The sequence below is a fragment of the Lissotriton vulgaris genome, chromosome 6, assembly GCF_964263255.1.
Source record: "Lissotriton vulgaris chromosome 6, aLisVul1.2, whole genome shotgun sequence".
NCBI classification, from domain to species: domain Eukaryota; kingdom Metazoa; phylum Chordata; class Amphibia; order Caudata; family Salamandridae; genus Lissotriton; species Lissotriton vulgaris.
The window spans coordinates 1,886,860,574-1,886,879,245 of NC_141694.1; the positions used below are offsets into that span (position 1 = coordinate 1,886,860,574).

The 18,672-nt window shown below is 43.5% G+C and overlaps 1 long non-coding RNA gene across 1 annotated transcript; it reads right to left on the reverse strand.

The window, feature by feature from the left end:
- Positions 1-16,480: 16,480 nt before the first annotated feature.
- Positions 16,481-17,533, reverse strand: LOC147709779 (uncharacterized). Its single transcript, XR_015296570.1, has 4 exons — positions 17,406-17,533; positions 16,924-17,042; positions 16,768-16,831; positions 16,481-16,676 (listed from the first exon to the last, which is right to left on the reverse strand). It is a non-coding gene; the product is annotated as an uncharacterized LOC147709779 (long non-coding RNA).
- Positions 17,534-18,672: the final 1,139 nt, after the last annotated feature.

Sequence of the window (18,672 nt, forward strand, 5' to 3'; positions counted from 1 at the left end):
GAGAACTCAGGGTAGCGCGCTAGTCTTTTACCCCCTGATTATATTTAAAAAGAGGATGGCGCGACACGTTCATTGAAGCCCTCCTGAGGCTTGAGCCGGGAGTGCCACCGAAACGGTATTGTTACCCTCTATAATTTTTAAACTGCACCTTTTTAAAATTGCTCTATACATTATTTTTTTTTAATAAATACAACACTTATCATATTGCTCACTACTCCCGGGGTCCGCAATATTAGTGTGGGACCACCATCTTGGGAGAACTCAGGGTAGCAGGCTAGTCTTTGCCCCCCTGATTATATTTAATAAGAGGCTGGTGCGTGCACGGACATTGAAGTCCTCCTGAGGCGTGACCACCGAAATGGTATTGTTACCAACTGTAATTTTTAAATTGCACCTTTTTTTATGTTGCTCCTTTTTAAAATTGCTCTGTACTTTATATTATTTAAAAGAAATACAACTTTCGTACTTTACACACCTACCAGATTGCTCACTACTCCTGGGTTCCGCATTAGTAGTGTAGAACCGCCATCTTGGGAGAACTCAGTGTAGCAGGCTAGTCTTTGCCCCCCTGATTATATTTAAAAAGAGGCTGGCCCAAGCGTACAGCAGACGCGCGCAGCAGACGCGCGCAGCGCCAGCCACTCCGCTGCTGGTAACCCCATTTTGACGCACTACTCTAGCAGCATGCTACACAGTCTAAACACCACTGGTTTAAACGCTGAATGCATATGTTTTCAACTCGGCACCTGGCCTCCACATGCCCGATTCACCTGTCCCGGTTGCAACATGGAATTACCGATGCTTCTGTTTCAGCAGGTTAAAGAGACACAAAACACCAGTATTGATTGCGCCTCACTTATAGAGGAAGAGGAAATTAATATCACATTCATGACCAAATCCTGGACGGACAGCGCTTCCGTTCTGGATTTGGTTAAAGCAACTCCACCTGATTATCTCTGTTACACATTAAATAGGCCTTACAAGAAAGGGGGTGGCTTGGCAGTTATCTACCGCAAGTCAGTAACTGTATCTTTTTTCTCTTCGTTGAATGCCGAGTGTGAAGCTCTGGATTTTTGGTTCTATCTCTCGGACCATCATACCTTTAGAGGCACCCTCATTTATAGGCCACCGGGCTCCAGAAACCCATATATAACACAAGTTGGCAGTATGTTCTAAAGTGTCTTAGTGCCGGCTCACAGACTATATTAGGAGACTTTAACATCCATCATGAGGTGCTTGCTGATCCAGATACCACAAACCTGCTGGACCTGATGAGCAATCTTGACTTAAAGCAATTGGTCACTGGCGCCACTCACAAGGCAGGACGAACATTGGACAGCATTTTTTCTAACAATGCACAACTGCGGTTCTCAGGCCTCCTCCCTCCGGTCTGGTCAGACCACAAGGCGGTGCTATTTGAGTCGGCCATGCCTGACCGGGACACTAGAGAAACCAGCAACTAAGCAGCTGCTGAGCAGACCATGGAATAAGGTAAAAGCTGAGAAATTACAGGAAGCGTTAAACTCCACATCATTCACTCTACCTACAGATTTGGATGAGGCCACACTCCTTAATACTAATTGCTGGAAGCAGCTGGTAATCAGATTGCTCCCAAGAAACTCTGTCAACCCAATAGGACATGACCATCCTCTCCCTGGTATACCCAAGAACTTAGAGATCAAAAACTGGCCAGGAAGCACCTTGAAAGAATCTGGAGGAAGGAGTATAATCATAAAGGAAAAAATTATTACAAAATAGGTCTAGCTCAGTACAAACAGATGCTTTAAGACACAAAGCAAGAGTTTTTTGCTAAGAGAACTAATTTGGCAAAGAACTCAATTAAATAACTGTTTAAAACAGTAACCACCTTAGCGCATCCTGCCTCTCCTCCCATTCCGGCTAGCCAGGAACTTTGTGATAATATAGCTAAAGCTTTCTTTGACAAAGTAGAGGCCATTTTCGCCACATTCATTAGTTCAACAATCAAAACGTCCTCAGACCACAGTGCCGATCCTACGTTAAGAACAAGCTCTGGCCACAATTTGATAAATTTGCCCCGGTTAAAACATCAGATATTCCCAATCCTCTTATGACAGTGAAATCAGGCTCACCATATGATCCATGCCCAGTTTCTATACTAAAGCTAGCACCCGTATCAGACATTTTAACCTTGACTTCCATCATAAATGCCATGTTTGCGGAAGGATATTTTCCCAAAATTTGGAAAAGGGCATCTATGCTGCCCCTGCTTAAAAAAACGAGTCTAGACCCTAAAGACTCCAATCATTTGAAAGCTATATCTAGACTCGGCTCCCTGCAAAAAACGCAGAAAAAAACATTTTTGCTCAACTTAGTTCTTTCCTGGAAGTAGCTCAGGTGTTGGATCCCATGCAGTATGGGTTCCGATGGGGGCACATCACAGAGACCGCCCTGTTAAATCTACTGAAGAAATCAGGGCAACACTTGACCGGGGAGGCAAAGCCACTATGATTATGTTGGACCTCTCAGCAGCCTTTGATACGGTCCATCATGCTTTGTTGATTGACCGGCTGCAAGAGATGGGAGTACAGGGCTCCAAACCGTTTTCTTTGCCCTGTGGTGTCCCCCAGGGGTCTTCCTTGAGCGCAACAAATTTTAACGTTTATGTGTCACTGTTGGCTCCCCTGATCAAATCCTATGGCTTCAGCCTGACCTCATATGCAGACAACACCCACATCACATCACATCTTCTGAGGCGGAAGCCGGGAGCTCTAGCCAACGAGCACTTGCTAATTTTAAATATTGTGAGTCACGAATTGAAATACTTTGCTTTTTAAAAACGAACACGAGTGAATGTGTGTGTGTTGATTCAAAAACCTCACCGTCCACATTTCCAGCCTCTTGGCCACAGCTTCGCAGCGGATCTTAGCGCTGCCGAGGACACTCAGTTGAAACAAATCTTGCCGCCATTTCCCGCCGCACCCTAAGGTCATGCCCCTTTTTATGAGGCCACGCCACTCTCCCCGACACCTTCTCTCCATAAATTATGTGTGTCTTTCGGACGCGCAGCGGGCGAACGCAGCGGGCGCGACAATTGCGCGCCAAAGGCGCGCCTAAGGCAAGCCCGTCTGCGCCCGTCATCGTCAAGACATCGCCTCTCGCCTATCCTCCTGGCCAAACTCTACGAGAACCCCGTCACTATGATAGGAAATCTCTAGTCGCTCTGAACCCCAGACAAAGCTGCGAGGAGATATCAGGAACCCTCGGACAGACATGCCTCCAATGGAAGTCCTGCCATTTCTCTACACGCAGCCCCTGCCCACTTAGGCACCTCTTAGGCACGCACAATCTAACCCCCCTTACCATCCTCCAACTCAATGTCAGGTCTCTCCTTAAACACCACCTAGAAGTAAATACTCTCCTACTTGAAGAGAACCCTGACATCCTCTTTCTATGAGAAACCTGGCTCCGTGACGATACCGAACCTCACGCTACCAGATAGCTACTTCATGAAATCGCTAAATAGAGACGCCAGAGGAGGCGGCATCGCTGTCATCTACAGAAAACAATTCACCTGTTCCTTTACTAAAGAAATTATCTCGAGCTGTGACTGTGCTCGATTTAATATCACAACGGGCCCCCATTTCTCCCTATCTGGCCTATACATCTACAGGCCTCCCGGTCTGGCTTCTACATTTATTGAAGCTCTCCTTGAAGTGGCAAGCTCCTTAGTGGTGAGCTCGGCCAACTTCACCATATTAGGAGACCTTAATCTCCATTTCGATCTAACTCAAGATCCCACAATTAAAAACCTCTTGGCGGACTTAGCAGCCCTACAACTCTACCCTTTGATCCAGGCCGCCACCCACTGAGCCGGGCATACACTAGACCCCATCTTCACTAACATCTTGGAGACTACGACAGAAGCTCCCAAACCTATGGGATGGACAGACCACTACCTTATTAAACTCACCATACTGATCACAGAAACATTCAAGAAAGATGAACCCACTCGTCACCTAAAAATATCATGGCACAAACTCTCTACCAGTGACCTACACTCCGCTCTTGTGGAATTCCGGCATAAGGCACACATGGATATCAACACTACATATGCTGCCTTCCATGATTGGATCACGAAGGGACTAGATGTCCTTATCCCTCTCAAATGGTCTAAGGGACGCAGTTCCCCTTCCAACCCATGGTATAACGACTCATTAAAATCCATGCGGAAGGAATGCAAGAAAGCCGAAAGAGTCTGGAGAAGAGAATACAATGATAGGGATAAAACTATCTACCTGTCTAAACAAAAAGTCTACCACAAAGCTATCCGCTCCGCAAGTGCCACCTTCTACGCAGACGAAATTAACTCTAGCAATAACCCCGCTAAAGTTGTTTTTAAACTGTTAGAAGAACTGCAGAGCAGAAGATCTTCCTCCTCCAGCATCACGTCCGCTCAACAATGTGAAGACCTTGCTACATTTTTTGTTGAGAAGGTGCAAAAAATCTACAAATCATTCCCACAGACCGCTTCTGTTCCTCTCAACCCCCCTAACTCCATCAGTAACATCACCATTTTGATGACCATACCCGAAATCTCACAGGAGGATCTTTCAAAACTTTGTAAGAAAGTCAAATCTGGTTCTCCTGCAGACCCGATGAGACTGGCCCAATTTATTGAATCCCTAGAATTCTTCCTGCCTTCCTTGGCTTCCATACTAAATCTCTCCTTCTCCTCGGCCAATGTCCCGACCGCATGGAAACAGGCTTGGGTCTCTCCCATCATCAAGAAGCCGACCCTGGACCCCTCCATGTTAGAGAATTTTAGACCAATCTCATTGCTCCCATGGACATCTAAACTTGCAGAGGCCCACGTCAAATCATCTTATCCCAGCACATGGATCATAATAACATCCTAGACTCATCCCAAAACGGATTCAGGCCAGGACATAGCACCGAATTTGCCTTCTTGGCCACGTCGGAACATCTACGGACGATACTGGACACCAGTCAAAGTGCTGCGCTGATTCTGTTAGACCACAGCGCAGCCTTTGACACGGTCTCCCATAACATTCTTCTAGATCGTCTGGCCGATGTAGGAATCTCAGGTCTTGCCCTGGACTCGTTCCGCTCCTTCTTGAAGAACAGATCATTTAGGGTGTCTGCCCCTCCTTTTCTTTCCCAGCCCCACCACATCGGACAGGGTGTCCCTCAGGGCTCTGCTCTTAGCCCATCTCTTTTTAACCTATACGTACAACCACTCGCCGCAGTGGCTAAAGCATGGGATCTCTCGCTAGTGTCTTACGCAGATGACACGCAACTAGCCATCACTCTCACTGAAGGCCCTTCCACCACGGCCTCAAGATTTAGAGATGGTCTGGCTGCCGTAGCCCAGTGGATGACGGACAACTGCCTGCAGCTTAACGCAGGAAAGACGGAGGTGCTGCTCTTCAGTAAGAACACCAATTACTGGAACGAGCACTGGTGGCTCTCGTCGCTAGGCACTATCCCACCTCCTAAATCCCTGGTCAAAAACCTTGATGTCTGGATGGACTCCGCACTTAGCTTCCAGACCCACACAAAAAAAGTGGCAGCTACCTGTGTGGGCCTGCTAAGGAGCCTCAATCCTATACTTGGATTCTTCGACCCCAAGATTTTCCAGCTGATTGTCCAAGCCACAATCCTCTCCCGCTTGGACTACGCCAATGTACTGCTGCTGGGCGCAAACAAAGCGGAAATTGCACGACTGCAACGCGTGCAGAACACTGCGGCAAGAGCCTTAGTTGGTCTCACCCGCAGATGCTCAGCCAGAGCCACTATTCAAAAACTGCACTGGCTACCCGTCGAATCACGTATCCAGTTCAAAACACTCATTATGATTTTTAAAATACTTAAAACTGGACGCCCAGAACTACTTTGCCCACTCCTAACACCTTATGTGCCACAACGCAACCTTCGCTCATTAGGTCAACACCTACTCACTGTCCCCCGGACGAAGCTTGCCCGCACTGGCGGACTCTCCTTTAAGGTGTTGGGAGCCAAACTCTGGAACACCCTTCCTCTGCACATCCGCTCACTGGAGAACTTGACTGCCTTCCGTAAAGCCGTCAAAACCCATTTGTTCCCCTCTACCTAGTCCCCCTGGCTCTCTCCCTCCCTTCCCTCAGGAGCTGACACGGTCTTCTTAGCGCCGGGACGCCTCTTTGCTGGGGCAGCTGTCGCTCTCTACCAAATGCTAACATAACATAACATAACATTGTGGTGTCGCTGCGGCCAGGTAAGCTGCAGGGCACAGCGTCCCAATTCCATGACTGCATGATTGCTGTGGGTAACTGATGGCCCAAAATTGCCTAAAAATAAACTACAGCAAAATGGAGGTTGTGTTGTTTGGAAATGATGCCGGCTTGGTGGTCTGATACATCGAGTCCCCTTCCCTCCCCTATCAAAAGGTAAAAAATCTAGGAGTCTGGATAGACAACAAACTCAGTTGTAGGGACCAAGTGAATGCAGTAGTCTCATCTACTTCGTTTACTCTAAGAAATTGCAAGAAAATCATGCCATTCTTACCCAAAGACAGTCAACAAACAGTTATTAATGCTTTAGCTATGTCCAGACTGGATTATTGCAATAGCCTCAATATCAATATCCAGGAAGGACTTATGAATAAACTGCAACTTTTGCAGAATGCAGCAGCCAGACTGCTCATCCGCATACCAAAATAACCTCAATCTCGGCTGAGATCAGAAGCCTTGATTGGCTGTCCGTTAGAAAACGGGTTAAATTTAAGGCTATATGCATGGGGTCCGATTCACAGAACTTACTTAAGGCAAAATCCTAAACTTACTACAATTTTGGTATTCGCAGAAGGCACTTACTCATTTGGTATTCACAGAAGGCACTTACTCATCAATAAGTAAGTGCCTTCTGTGAATACCAAAATGAGTAAGGGCCTTCAGTGAATACCAAAATGCTAGTAAGTTTAGGATTTTGTCTTATGTTAGCTCTGTGAATTGGGCCTGACGTTCATAAGGCCCTTCATGGATCCGGGCCAATACTTTGAATTGCAATTCCACTGGTATGCACCGAAAAGACTACTGTGCTCGTCGGATGCTAAGTTGGTATTGGTGCCCTTTGTAAAAAAAAAGAAATTGGGTGGCAGAAGTTTTGTGGTGGAGGCAGCTAAGGCTTGGAATGGCCTTCCATCGCATTTTAGGTGCATGACAAACCTACTTACCTTCAGGAAGGTTTTGAAACCTTGGCTCTTTTCTATCTAATTTCTAACAACTACTTCTCCTGTCTTTAGGCTTCTGTAAGACTTCTTTTAGCACCAGGACACCTCCGGGTAACAGTCGCGCTTTAGAAATGTCAATAACATTAACATTAACAAGGCCACAATAGGTAACCAAGCGGGTGGAAGGCCTTGAATCATATGGGGGCACGGTTTGGTTTTCTGAGTATACAAAATCTCTCTTTGAGTATGGCCACAGCCAAAGCTTTGACCCTGATGTTGACACTCATATCGTTTTTTACCGACAAAGTGTGATAATAGGCACTGCCTCCCGCTTGAATCCATGATGCATAAACCATTGCAACTATAGTAGGTGCAACACATTGTTTTATGTAAAAGGGCGGCCATACAAGCCTCTATGAGTACTGGGTTATTGTGACACCACGATTCACGGTTCTTTGCCTGACTGCGAGACTTTGCTGTATGAATGTGTGATTTTATATCGTAAAATGATGCTTGCAGTCACCAGTAATGTCACGTGAGACACGCATGAGCACTGATCTTGATTGATGAATACCATTGAACTGCACTATTTGCTTCCACACACAATTCTGTGTCCATGAAGGCGAAGATTGCATGTGACTGGGAACTCAGCACGAGTGCGTGGTCGTAATACAGACTTCCAAGAGGTGGTACAAAGTTAATGGTGCACTGAAAACACACGCTGGTTCAAAGTTTGCATCCACCTCAATGATCAATGTTAGTTTAAGCTATGATGTATGTCTCTTTTTGATTTTCGCACAGATATATTGCTTTGGGTGCAAATTGTAAGTTGCAAATCCACCAAATTTACATACTCTTTAGGGCAGAGGTCTTCAATCTGTGGGTTGTGACCACCAGGGGTAGTGTGGAGTCCTGTGAAGGGTGGCGCACATTTCTCACCCTCACTTGTGCCTTTAATCCAAAACATTTAATTTCCTTTTGGAAAAAGACACCCATCCCGGGATAGCTAATTTCGATTGAATGCTTTAGCTGAAGGTTCTTTAATTGAGTCTTCTGTACTGTGAAAAGACTTTGTGCCAGGGTTCTTACTAGCCTAAATAAAATTGTTAATGTGTGCTATTAGTTGATCTGCAAGTGTAAAGGGTGCTTGGGGGTCAATTCTACCTTTAATTGAGCAAATCACTTCAATTTTTGTGATGACAAAAATGTGTGATTTCTGAGTGGTAGTGCAAAGAGTCTACAACTGGGCTGTGAAGTGCGTGCATTTAATCGCAACTGTATTTTCACAGCCCTCGTGCTCGTGAGAAGGTTTTGGAGGGCTCTTGTATTACTAAAATAGAAATTTTGTAAGCACCATTTTATCGTAAAACTACTGCACATTTTGTATGTCTATAATATACTGTGTTCAATGCAAGTATAACATAATGGCTTACATATTCATGGTGCTTTCTGTCACAGGCTGTGACCTCATAGAACTAAAAATACACTATTCTCCTCTGCACCAACCAAGTTTTGACTCTGTAGCTTCCTGGTTACACACAGACCTCTGCAGTGTATTAACTAATAGAGGTTTCACAATGTACGACAGTGCATTTCCCACTGAGTAACAACTTTTAAAAATGTATTTTTCATTTAAGCTGCCCATTATTTTATATGTAGCAACCTGATGATGAAGGACCTAAAAACATACAGAATATTTTGGGGCTTCTTTGTGAGAGGCTTGCACCCCCAGAGATGCTCCAGCGATGCAAGCGTCTCACCCATACCTATGAGACGGCTCATTGTCACCCTGCACGGCTTTGCACGGTCTCATAGATATGGAGTGAGACAAAGCAGGGCAAGTCACTGCGTTGCCTTACTCTGCATCGAGGAGCCTTTCCATGGGTGCTGAGTGGTGGTTCTTATGCAACACCCATGGATTTTGATGCTGTCCCAGATTTACAAAATTGTGTAAACCTGGGGCAGCACCAAAGCCTTACACCTCCCAGTGGAGGCATAATAAGGAGAAATGTTTTCATTTCTCTGAGCTTTTTCCTCCTTCCACGCGTGCTGCATTCTGCAGCTCACATAGAAAGAGGACATTGCCTCTCCAGATTGTTTTTGTGAAGGAAAGTGTCACTTCCTGTGCAAAAACAATCCTGCCTATGTTGTTGCTAGGCAGCAATGCACGGGGAAAGGACAGGAATGCACCGTATTTGATGAATATTGTGCATTTATACCCTTTCACATTGGCATAGCGCAGCACAACAAGAAGTCTTGCGGCACTGCCCGACACCAATTCCTCAAAAAGGAGGCCCTTTGTTTTTAGCTTCACCTTTGACCATTCCCCAAGCTCCCTGACCTTTGGTTTGCTAAACACTGTTTGATGTTATTTCCCCACTGTAAAAATGTTTCGCTGTGAGAATTGGAGGCATTTATGGTTGTCGATAGTTTCTGATGATGAGGAGTATCAAGTTCTAGAAATGTTTGTCAGGAGGTGGTCCGTACGCCTAAAAATGTACGACAAGGAGGTCTCAGCATCAAAAAGTTTGAAGACCTCTGCTTAGGGTGTGTGCATACACCACTTGTTTCAGGTCTCCCCTGGCCCTAACAGCACTGGTCCTGAAGAAAGTCGCCTTACATAGATTTGATTGGCCAAAAAGTGGACCATTTCTGGATGTGTGGGATCATTTTTTCTCTTCTTCATTCACCCTTGTTTTTAATTCTACGCCAGGAAATCATTATTAAATGTATCCTGATCTGAGAAATTTTCCTGGAGGTAGTTTTAAGGTTCACATTCACTAAATGTAACTTTTTTCACTAACAGAAGATCCTACTCTGCTGTAATCAGGCACTGCATCACACCGAGGAGGCACTTGGCCCACCAGGTGGGAACCCAATGCTGAAGTATGCCATCAACTATTATGGTGGGTGAGGGTTCTTTAAAAAACCTGATGACTTTTCCTCTTTGAGACCACTCAAAGCTAACAGGGTACTAGTTGTTTCATATGATATTCAGCTACTTCTTTTTGTTTGTTACAAGCAGTTAGCACATTGAAGCATCCTTTCTAGTCTCACTCCAGGAGCAAGTTCTGAAAGGCCACCAACTTGATTCTCAGTCTCCCGCGCGCAAAGAGAATAGGTGCCATTTTAGCAATTTTTTTTTTCTAAAGCTCAATGTGTGCCAACAGCCACATATGGCACTGAGGTGTGGGGCATTGCCAAACGTCCCTGTATTCAACAGGAAGAAAATCGATTTTACAGGATGTTACTAGGCGGCCCAATCTCTACACCCCAATATGTTTACCACAGGGAACTCAACCTTAATTTCATTGAAGATTTTATTAAGGCACACCCCGCCCTCTTCTTGCTATCCGTTTGGAAAAATCAGGCCGCATCCCTAATGAGAGAGCTCAATAGTGACTGTATTGGATGTGAGAAAGGGATCGACATTCCCTGGCTAGCAGAGGTGTACCAGAGCCTATGTAGCGTTAGCAAGGAAAGGATCTTCCTAAATCCTAGCACAGCTGTGTCTTTCTAAAAAAATTAGCTCAGACGCGCCCCTCTATTTGTTATACAGAGTGGAAAGAACTGGAAAGGAATCTAAAAAATCTCTTGACCATTGCTACATGGCCAGTGAACATCCCGTGCATCCCCTGGCTAATTACCTTTAACCTGCCTATGAGCCATTGGAAGAGGAGCCTTTTATTTTGCCTAAGGGCAGGCACCATCAAATTTGTTTTATGTTTTCCTCTTGGTCACCACTCTGGCCTCGATCACTTATCTTGCCCATGCGATGGTCAGATTGCCAAATCTATTTTACATTTCTTGTTCTTTTGTAAATACTATTTAAAGTATATTAAGTGTTTTTAACTCCGTATTTTAAAACGTTTACGCCCATTAGTCTAGAAAATGCTTATTCAAGACTTCTTGCCCTGGATGACGAAGAGCTGGTTTTTCGCACAGGCACCTTTTTGAGAATTGCTGTTCGAGCACGCCAGATGATGTCAAATCCTTGAGCTTTTACGTTATTTATCTATGTATTTTTACACAAAATTGAAAGATTATTGTATACTGTATGTTGCTAATGGATTTTACTATGACCCTCTTGTTTGTATCTGCTTTGTAGCTGGGCTTTTATGGATACGACATTATCTGAATAAAGTGTCTTTGAACCTTGAATTGCACATCTGTAATATGGCTGATACACAGTTGAAAAAGTTTTATTATGATCAAAAAGGGGTTGGACCTTTTGGAAGTAGATAAGCACCAGTGAGGTGGTTTGGCGCTGAGAAACGAGGTGTTGAGAGAACTTTGATGAAGGAGTAGGGATCTGGGGAAGCTGCATTTTCTCTACACAAACTCACATGGGAGCTGATTAGGAAATGATTAATGGTCGTGGACACTATAGACTAGCCTGACCGATTTTGCCTTCAAATCATTTGCTAACCATAATAATGGTGCACAATATATATTGACTGTCATGTTCTATCCAGGTATATTTTTGCTGAGCTGCTAAAAGACAACACTGGTGCGAGTGTAACTGCTGCCTTTAGATACATATTTAACAAAGCCCTGACACCTCAAAACCTAGAGATACTGGAAAAATATGTTTACGAGCAGTTTCACAGAATATTAAAACAGCACTAAATTCATTATTTTATCACACACACTGAATGAAAGCAACTGTACTAGATTGTTTTAATAGAACGTTAATATGTAAAATATGGAGGGATTTCACAGTTTACACTATCTTCTGTTACGTGGATGCATTACAGCCATTTGAAATTGTTATAATGCTAGGTACCTTAGGTCTATCAAGTCTACACTAAATTCTGAATCATGGCAGAATGCTTTACATATGTGGAGGAAAGTGCATGGTGACCAATTCATGGCGAGACTAAAGAAACCCCTTTTGAAAGAAGGTGATCCCATTAGGGTGTCTAAAATGAAAGATGTCAGTAGATTTTCAGCGATGGAAAAATAGTAGGGATGGGCTTGTGGGGTCTGAAAGGTTGAAAAGGTTTTAAAAAAGAAAGGTAAAAGTGCAAAGAGGCAAGATTTCAGAAAATGGCTGGGTTTGTTCAAGAAAGAGCGGCACTGGTTTTGTTAGACCTATCTGCCGCCTTCGACACAGTGCACCATCAGCTTCTCCTCGCCAGGCTGTCTGCTATCGGCATCACTGGCTCCGCCTTAGAGTGGCTGACGTCATTCCTGAACAACCAGACCCAACAGGTGTGGATGCCGCCACATGCGTCCTCTGCCAGGACACTTTCTACTGGGGTGCCTCAGGGGTCTACCCTTAGTCCTCTGTTGTCTAATATTTTTTGACCCCTTTGATCTTTCTGGCCAAGCAATTAGGTGCCAAAATAAATGCCTACGCCGATGACACCCAGCTTTTGTTTACATGGCCAGGTGATAAACTGGACACTTCTGCTGTCCAGCTCTGTCTTTCATCAATCTTCCGTTGGCTTGCACTTGCCCAACTGAAGTGCAATGAGGAATAATCTGAAGTTCTCCTCTATGGTGATTTTCCTATTAACTTTAGAGAACTATTGTGGCCGCCGGACGCTCCCTGCCCCGATTCAATCGGTAGCCCGGCAAAAAACTTGGTATGGTTTAGTGAAAATCTTAAATTTGATGACCACTGTAGGACGTGGCCCATTTCCCAGAAATGTTTCGCTTTTTATTCCTAATTTAGGATGTCCCCCATTGTAATAAAAGTATATAGGCCTTGTGTAAAGGAGAAAGCCCTGTGTAATGTTAAACTAATGTTAAGGTGCAGGTGCTTTCTTCCCCTTACGTGGCTGCCTCTGACCCCTGCTACTGCAGCGTGGTCCTTCAGGTGCATTCTAGTGGCCAGGAGCTGGCTGGAACCCTCAGACAATGTATCTATACTAGCCTGCCAGCCTGCCCATAGCCAGAATGGTGGAAACTCCTAGAACCTCCTGGAACCTTCTGGAACAGGTGAGGTGACATCAACTGCCACTACCAACTGTCAACTGGCACTATAGAAGGAAAGGGAGGGAAACTTTCCTGTCAGATTGAGGGAGCACAGACTAGGCGGACAATGTTACTGTCTCAGTGGATGCGTGTGCTGTATGGTCTCTTTACACATAAGCTTTTGGATGCCTAGCCGCTCGTGCCATACTACCCTCGGGGAGCTGGTGACCCCAGTTCCAACAACCACATAAACAAATTAACTGGCTTCTGCTTTGGCACCCTTAAAGCCTTACACAGATTCTTTCCCTTGCTCCCGAGGGAAGCCAAAGAGACATTGTCACGTGCCCTTATTCTTTCTCGGTTAGACTACGCAAACGCTTTGTTAATTTGTATTCCAGCTTACCTGATCAAGCGTCTTCAGATCATCCCGAATTCTGTGGCTAGACTTATTTTTAACATCTCGAGGAGGTCTAGTGTCCGGCAACATTTGTGTAGTCTACACTGGCTGCCTGTGGCACAACGGATTCTGTTTAAATCTCTGGTTCTCTCCTTCAGAGCCACAAACGGTCAAGGTCCTCATTACCCGAGAAAGCGTTTTTCCATGTATGTTCCCTTAGGTTGGCCAACCAGTGTCGGATGGTCCTTCCACGATTCCAGCGCGCTCGGCTAGGCAGACAATCTATCTCTGTAAAAGCAGCTAGAGCTTGGAACGCACTTCCCCTGCAACTCTGCTCTATTCAAGATATTCTTTCCTTTAAAAAAGCATTAAAAACACATCTCTTCACCATAGCAATCTAATTTCCATCTCCACCCATTCTGCCTCTCTACACGAGCTCGTGCCAGGATACTCCAGAGTAATTGAGCACGCTACAAAACTGTTTATAACATAACATAACAAATTTAACAGTTGAGTGTGAGATCTGTGAAGGACATAAGAATTAAAAGCTCTTGAAAATCTAAAGATACTCATAATTTTGTATCACCTCACCTTCATACGCGTCATCAGATATTTTCCCCGACAATGGGATCTCTACCTTTTCTATTAAACTGTCTAAGCACTTTTATTTGAAAGGGGATTGGGAAGTTGCCCTCTGGGAACCAGTACCCCCAAACCTTGAATATCTTTACTAGGGCTGGGGATAAATATACAATGAAGTGGCAGCAGGCAGTAGAGTTATTCCAACCTTTTCCCAAGCGTCACATCAGTGGTCAATGCCATCAATAAAGCCCTAGCTAGCATTGGCATTTATTCAGATACTCAACTGTTTTTAGATAAACTGAGAAGAAGAGTTTTTTATTAGAATCCCCCCTCAATATAGAATTTATTTGCATCAGCAAATTAAGGTGGGTTTAAGGAACAGTACAACATATGAAAAGCATTGAACTATTAGATCCGTAATGTCTGGATATTAATGGTGGTGTGTGTTGGCCATGGAGGACAATAGCACATTTGCTAATGTTCAGTATGCAATGCCTCACTACATAGCAATTCGTGAGGACGTTTACGACAATTCTTGATGATCAATCACATGAATTGGCCTTTAAATATGGGAAAGCTTAATTTATGTCTGTGACATGACAGCAGTTGGTGCAAATATCCCCCATGGTGTGGTGTAATTGGTTACATCAGCTATTTCTAAGCATACAAATAAACAGTACCAAGAAGAAACAGGACTTTTATACTAGTCAGAAATTGCCACCAAAAGGAAGTGAAAAAAGCACCATGACTGAGGCCACCCTTGTCCCATAAAAAAGAGGCACACTTCAGAACGTCTCTCACAAAAGATTAGCACGACAAAAGAGGTCTTCAAAGAACAGGAAAACCACTGCACATTTGAATATTTTTTCCACTCACAAAGCAATAGCAATGGCCTTTGTACACTGTGCTTCTAGAGAATGTTCCAAGTCTGTATTAGACTTGTTTCCCTCGTGTCCACACAGACCAGCATTGAAAGCAGCTTTTTCATGGAGGTCTTACATCTAGCAACGATACCTCCTCTGGCACTTATAGAGTTCTGCAGACATGTATATGCATCTCAACCATACTCCTTTACACCTGATATGTGAAATCACAAAAGAAAATGGGACCAATGTAGATACGTATACCAGAGTTGCAACAATTTCTTACACCATTACTACTATTTTTATTAACCATGTAGACAACACTCTAGGTAGCCATCTCATTACCCTAAGTGATAATAAGTATGCTTACAGAGCCTATGTGAACCTATATGTCATTGCATAATCAATCAATCAATTAAGGAATTTGTAAAGCGCGCTACTCACCCGTTAGGGTCTCAAGGCATTGGAGGGGGGGTTGCTACTGCTCGAACAGCCAGGTCTTGAGTTGTTTCCTGAAGGCGAGACGGTCCTGGGTCAGCCGGAGGTGAGTCGGGAGGGAGTTCCATGTCTTGGCTGCCAGATAGTAGAAGGATCTTCCTCCGGCGGAGGCTTTGCGAATTCGTGGGACGGTGGCGAGTGCGAGGCTGGCGGAGCGGAGCTGGTGGGTTGGTGTGTAGAATGCGAGGCGGTTGTTGAGGTACATGGGGCCCACGTCGTGGAGAGCCTTGTGTGCTTGGGTGAGGAGTCGGATAATAAGTATGCTACAGAGCCTATATGACATTGAATAATAAGTATGCAACAGAGCCTATATGACATTGCATAATAAGTATGCTACAGAGCCTATATGTCATTGAATAATAAGTATGCTACAGAGCCTATATGACATTGAATAATAAGTATGTTACAGAGCCTATATGACATTGCATAATAAGTATGCTACAGAGCCTATATGACATTGAATAATAAGTATGCTACAGAGCCTATATGTCATTGAATAATAAGTATGCTACAGAGTCTATATGTCATTGCATAATAAGTATGCTACAGAGCCTATATGACATTGAATAATAAGTATGCAACAGAGTCTATATAACATTGCATATTAAGTATGCTACAGAGCCTATGTGACATTGAATAATAAGTATGCTACAGAGCCTATATGTCATTGAATAATAAGTATGCAACAGAGCCTATATGAAATTGCATAATAAGTATGCTACAGAGCCTATATGACATTGAATAATAAGTATGCTACAGAGCCTATATGTCCTTGCATATTAAGTATGCTACAGAGCCTATATGAAGAGTATTCTCAATTATAGCAATGACACTGTACATACCCACATTTCTGACGGTTTCATAAAAAGGGCCAGTTTGGCATCTAGAAGTAAGCAGTTTGAGCTCCTTGGCCTTACACATTCAAAAGAAACTACTCATCAGTGGAGCTGATCTTAAGGTTAAACTTTCTTGCAAAAATGATGGCTTTTGCCTCTTCGCAGGAGATGCTGAACAATGTAACTGTTTATACTTTTGCACAGTTTATTCATAAAGCAAGTGAAAGTGTGAGTAAGCGTCATGCTAACACTCACTTAAGCTTTGCAACTATCAAATGTTGGTCACAGTATTGAGAGATTGACTTTGAAGATATTCAGTACACCTGCAGGGTCACGGGAGCTCTTGTTTCCACCTGGTCGAAAGCAGGCTAAAGATATAATATGAGAGGATAATTAGATAATTTGTTATACCCCCAGTAAATTATTGCCCAGGACAAATGAACCTGTATAGTGTCTCACCTTAAAGATTATTATTTGGCTCAATCCACTATTTTGGAGAGTTTTGTTGTCAATAAGTTCTCTCCTGCAACAATATTGAATAAGGATACATAGTATCACTAATTTAGCTTTAGTGTATTTATCTCTGTACTTTTGCTATGCTTTTCAAATATTTACCTTTAGTACAGAGGACGGTATAATCGCTTCTACAGGGAGAAGTAGTCTTGTTCACCCCCCTATGTTGGTATAAAATTAGATTGTTCGGCCCATTTACTGATTTGTACTCGGTCCAATGCCTGTTAAGAATAAAATAAAATTAAAACACTCTAAGACTTCAATTTTACCAAATAAAAACGTGTTCGTGAGCTCAATAGATAACATATATCTCTGGTAGCTCTCGGGGGATTGGGTGACAAATATGCAGGTCTTATTATGGTATGCACCCTTATGGATGCAAATATCCCTCGAGTTACACCTCCCCACATATATTCCTCGTAACGGATGTTTCTGCAGAGGGACATTTATTACCATATAAGTGCCTCGAGTTCTAATTGGTATGTCGGTCTATTATTCACCTTTGGTTAAAAATCCCAGGGCAGGAAATCATTAACCTATCCCGATACCCTTTAAAGCGATGCCGGGATCAAGATAGCACAAACCTCCCAATGTATCAGCGTGGCCCCCCTTGTCCGAAAAGAGCGCCGTCTGTCCGCTCAGGTCCTGAGTGATAAAAGACCCTTCTATTGCCAGTCGGCTTTTTATACGCCGAAAACTTACACACTTGAAGCTATTTCCTGTCAATAACGAGCAACCCACCCACTGGACGTGCATGTCATGGGAGCGCTTCCGGGGCATTCATTTTTTTCATTTTTTTCAACGCTAACCTGTGTCCCGGTTTGTTGATACATACCGCACTGTAATTTAGGCGCCATCTTTAAATGGACTTAGGTCTAATAATGCTATAATCGAATTCAATATATTTGTACAACTGGTTTACATGTCTAGTGTTTATCCATCGAATTTGACAGAGGCATGTTGGATTATACTACACATTATCTAGCTTCCCTAACAGATATTTATCAATGGGGTTCTTTTTATTTACAGTGCAGTTATGAGTTCTAGGCATGTTAAGACCTAATTTAATATTCTTTTCAGTGTTCAAAATACAGATGACTTCTATATGGCCCTCCCTTGTCCAAAGGGTGGAAGGGTTTTTTTTCCCTTTTTTTAATAAAGAACTTCACTAAGCCCCGAGTTGTTCATACATCGGACTCAAAGGTTTAGGCGCCATCTTGGAGTGGCACATTGCCATTTAATAATTTCCATTGTTGCAATTTGCTCTGGTAAATGTTATATTGTGGTATCTTAGTATCTTAAATCGGTTTTGTAGATATGTCCCTCTATCCTAATATACTCGAGATGTATTTCGTGTTCCACTGCATAAACAGTATTGTCATATATATCAATCCATGCCCAGAGGTCCAATATTAAAGGGTAGTGATATTATGCCTTAGGGTTTTTTTTTAGTATGTAATGACAAAACGACCCCTGGTAGTCAACAAATATATACGACCTGGCATTATCTGATTCTATTATATCTTAAAGGTCTAGAAAACTAACAGAATGGAGGGGCGATCCCACTGGGAAGGTACTGGTATTAGACAATAAACGACATCCAATCCTCCCTACCGTTAAGCCCCTTATTGATAGAATCTAGTGTACATATGTACCACTGCTCTCTCTTTTTTTTTGTCTTTTCTATATTGCCCCCTCTTCTGCTAATCCTAATTTTTTCCAAAATAAACCATGTAAAATCATCGCATTTGTGGTTTTTGGAAATAAAATGCTCTGTTAGAGGTGCATTTTTTAATTTTTTTTTAAAGGCCTTTATTGGACACTTTCGAAAAACAAAGCATAAGGCCTACA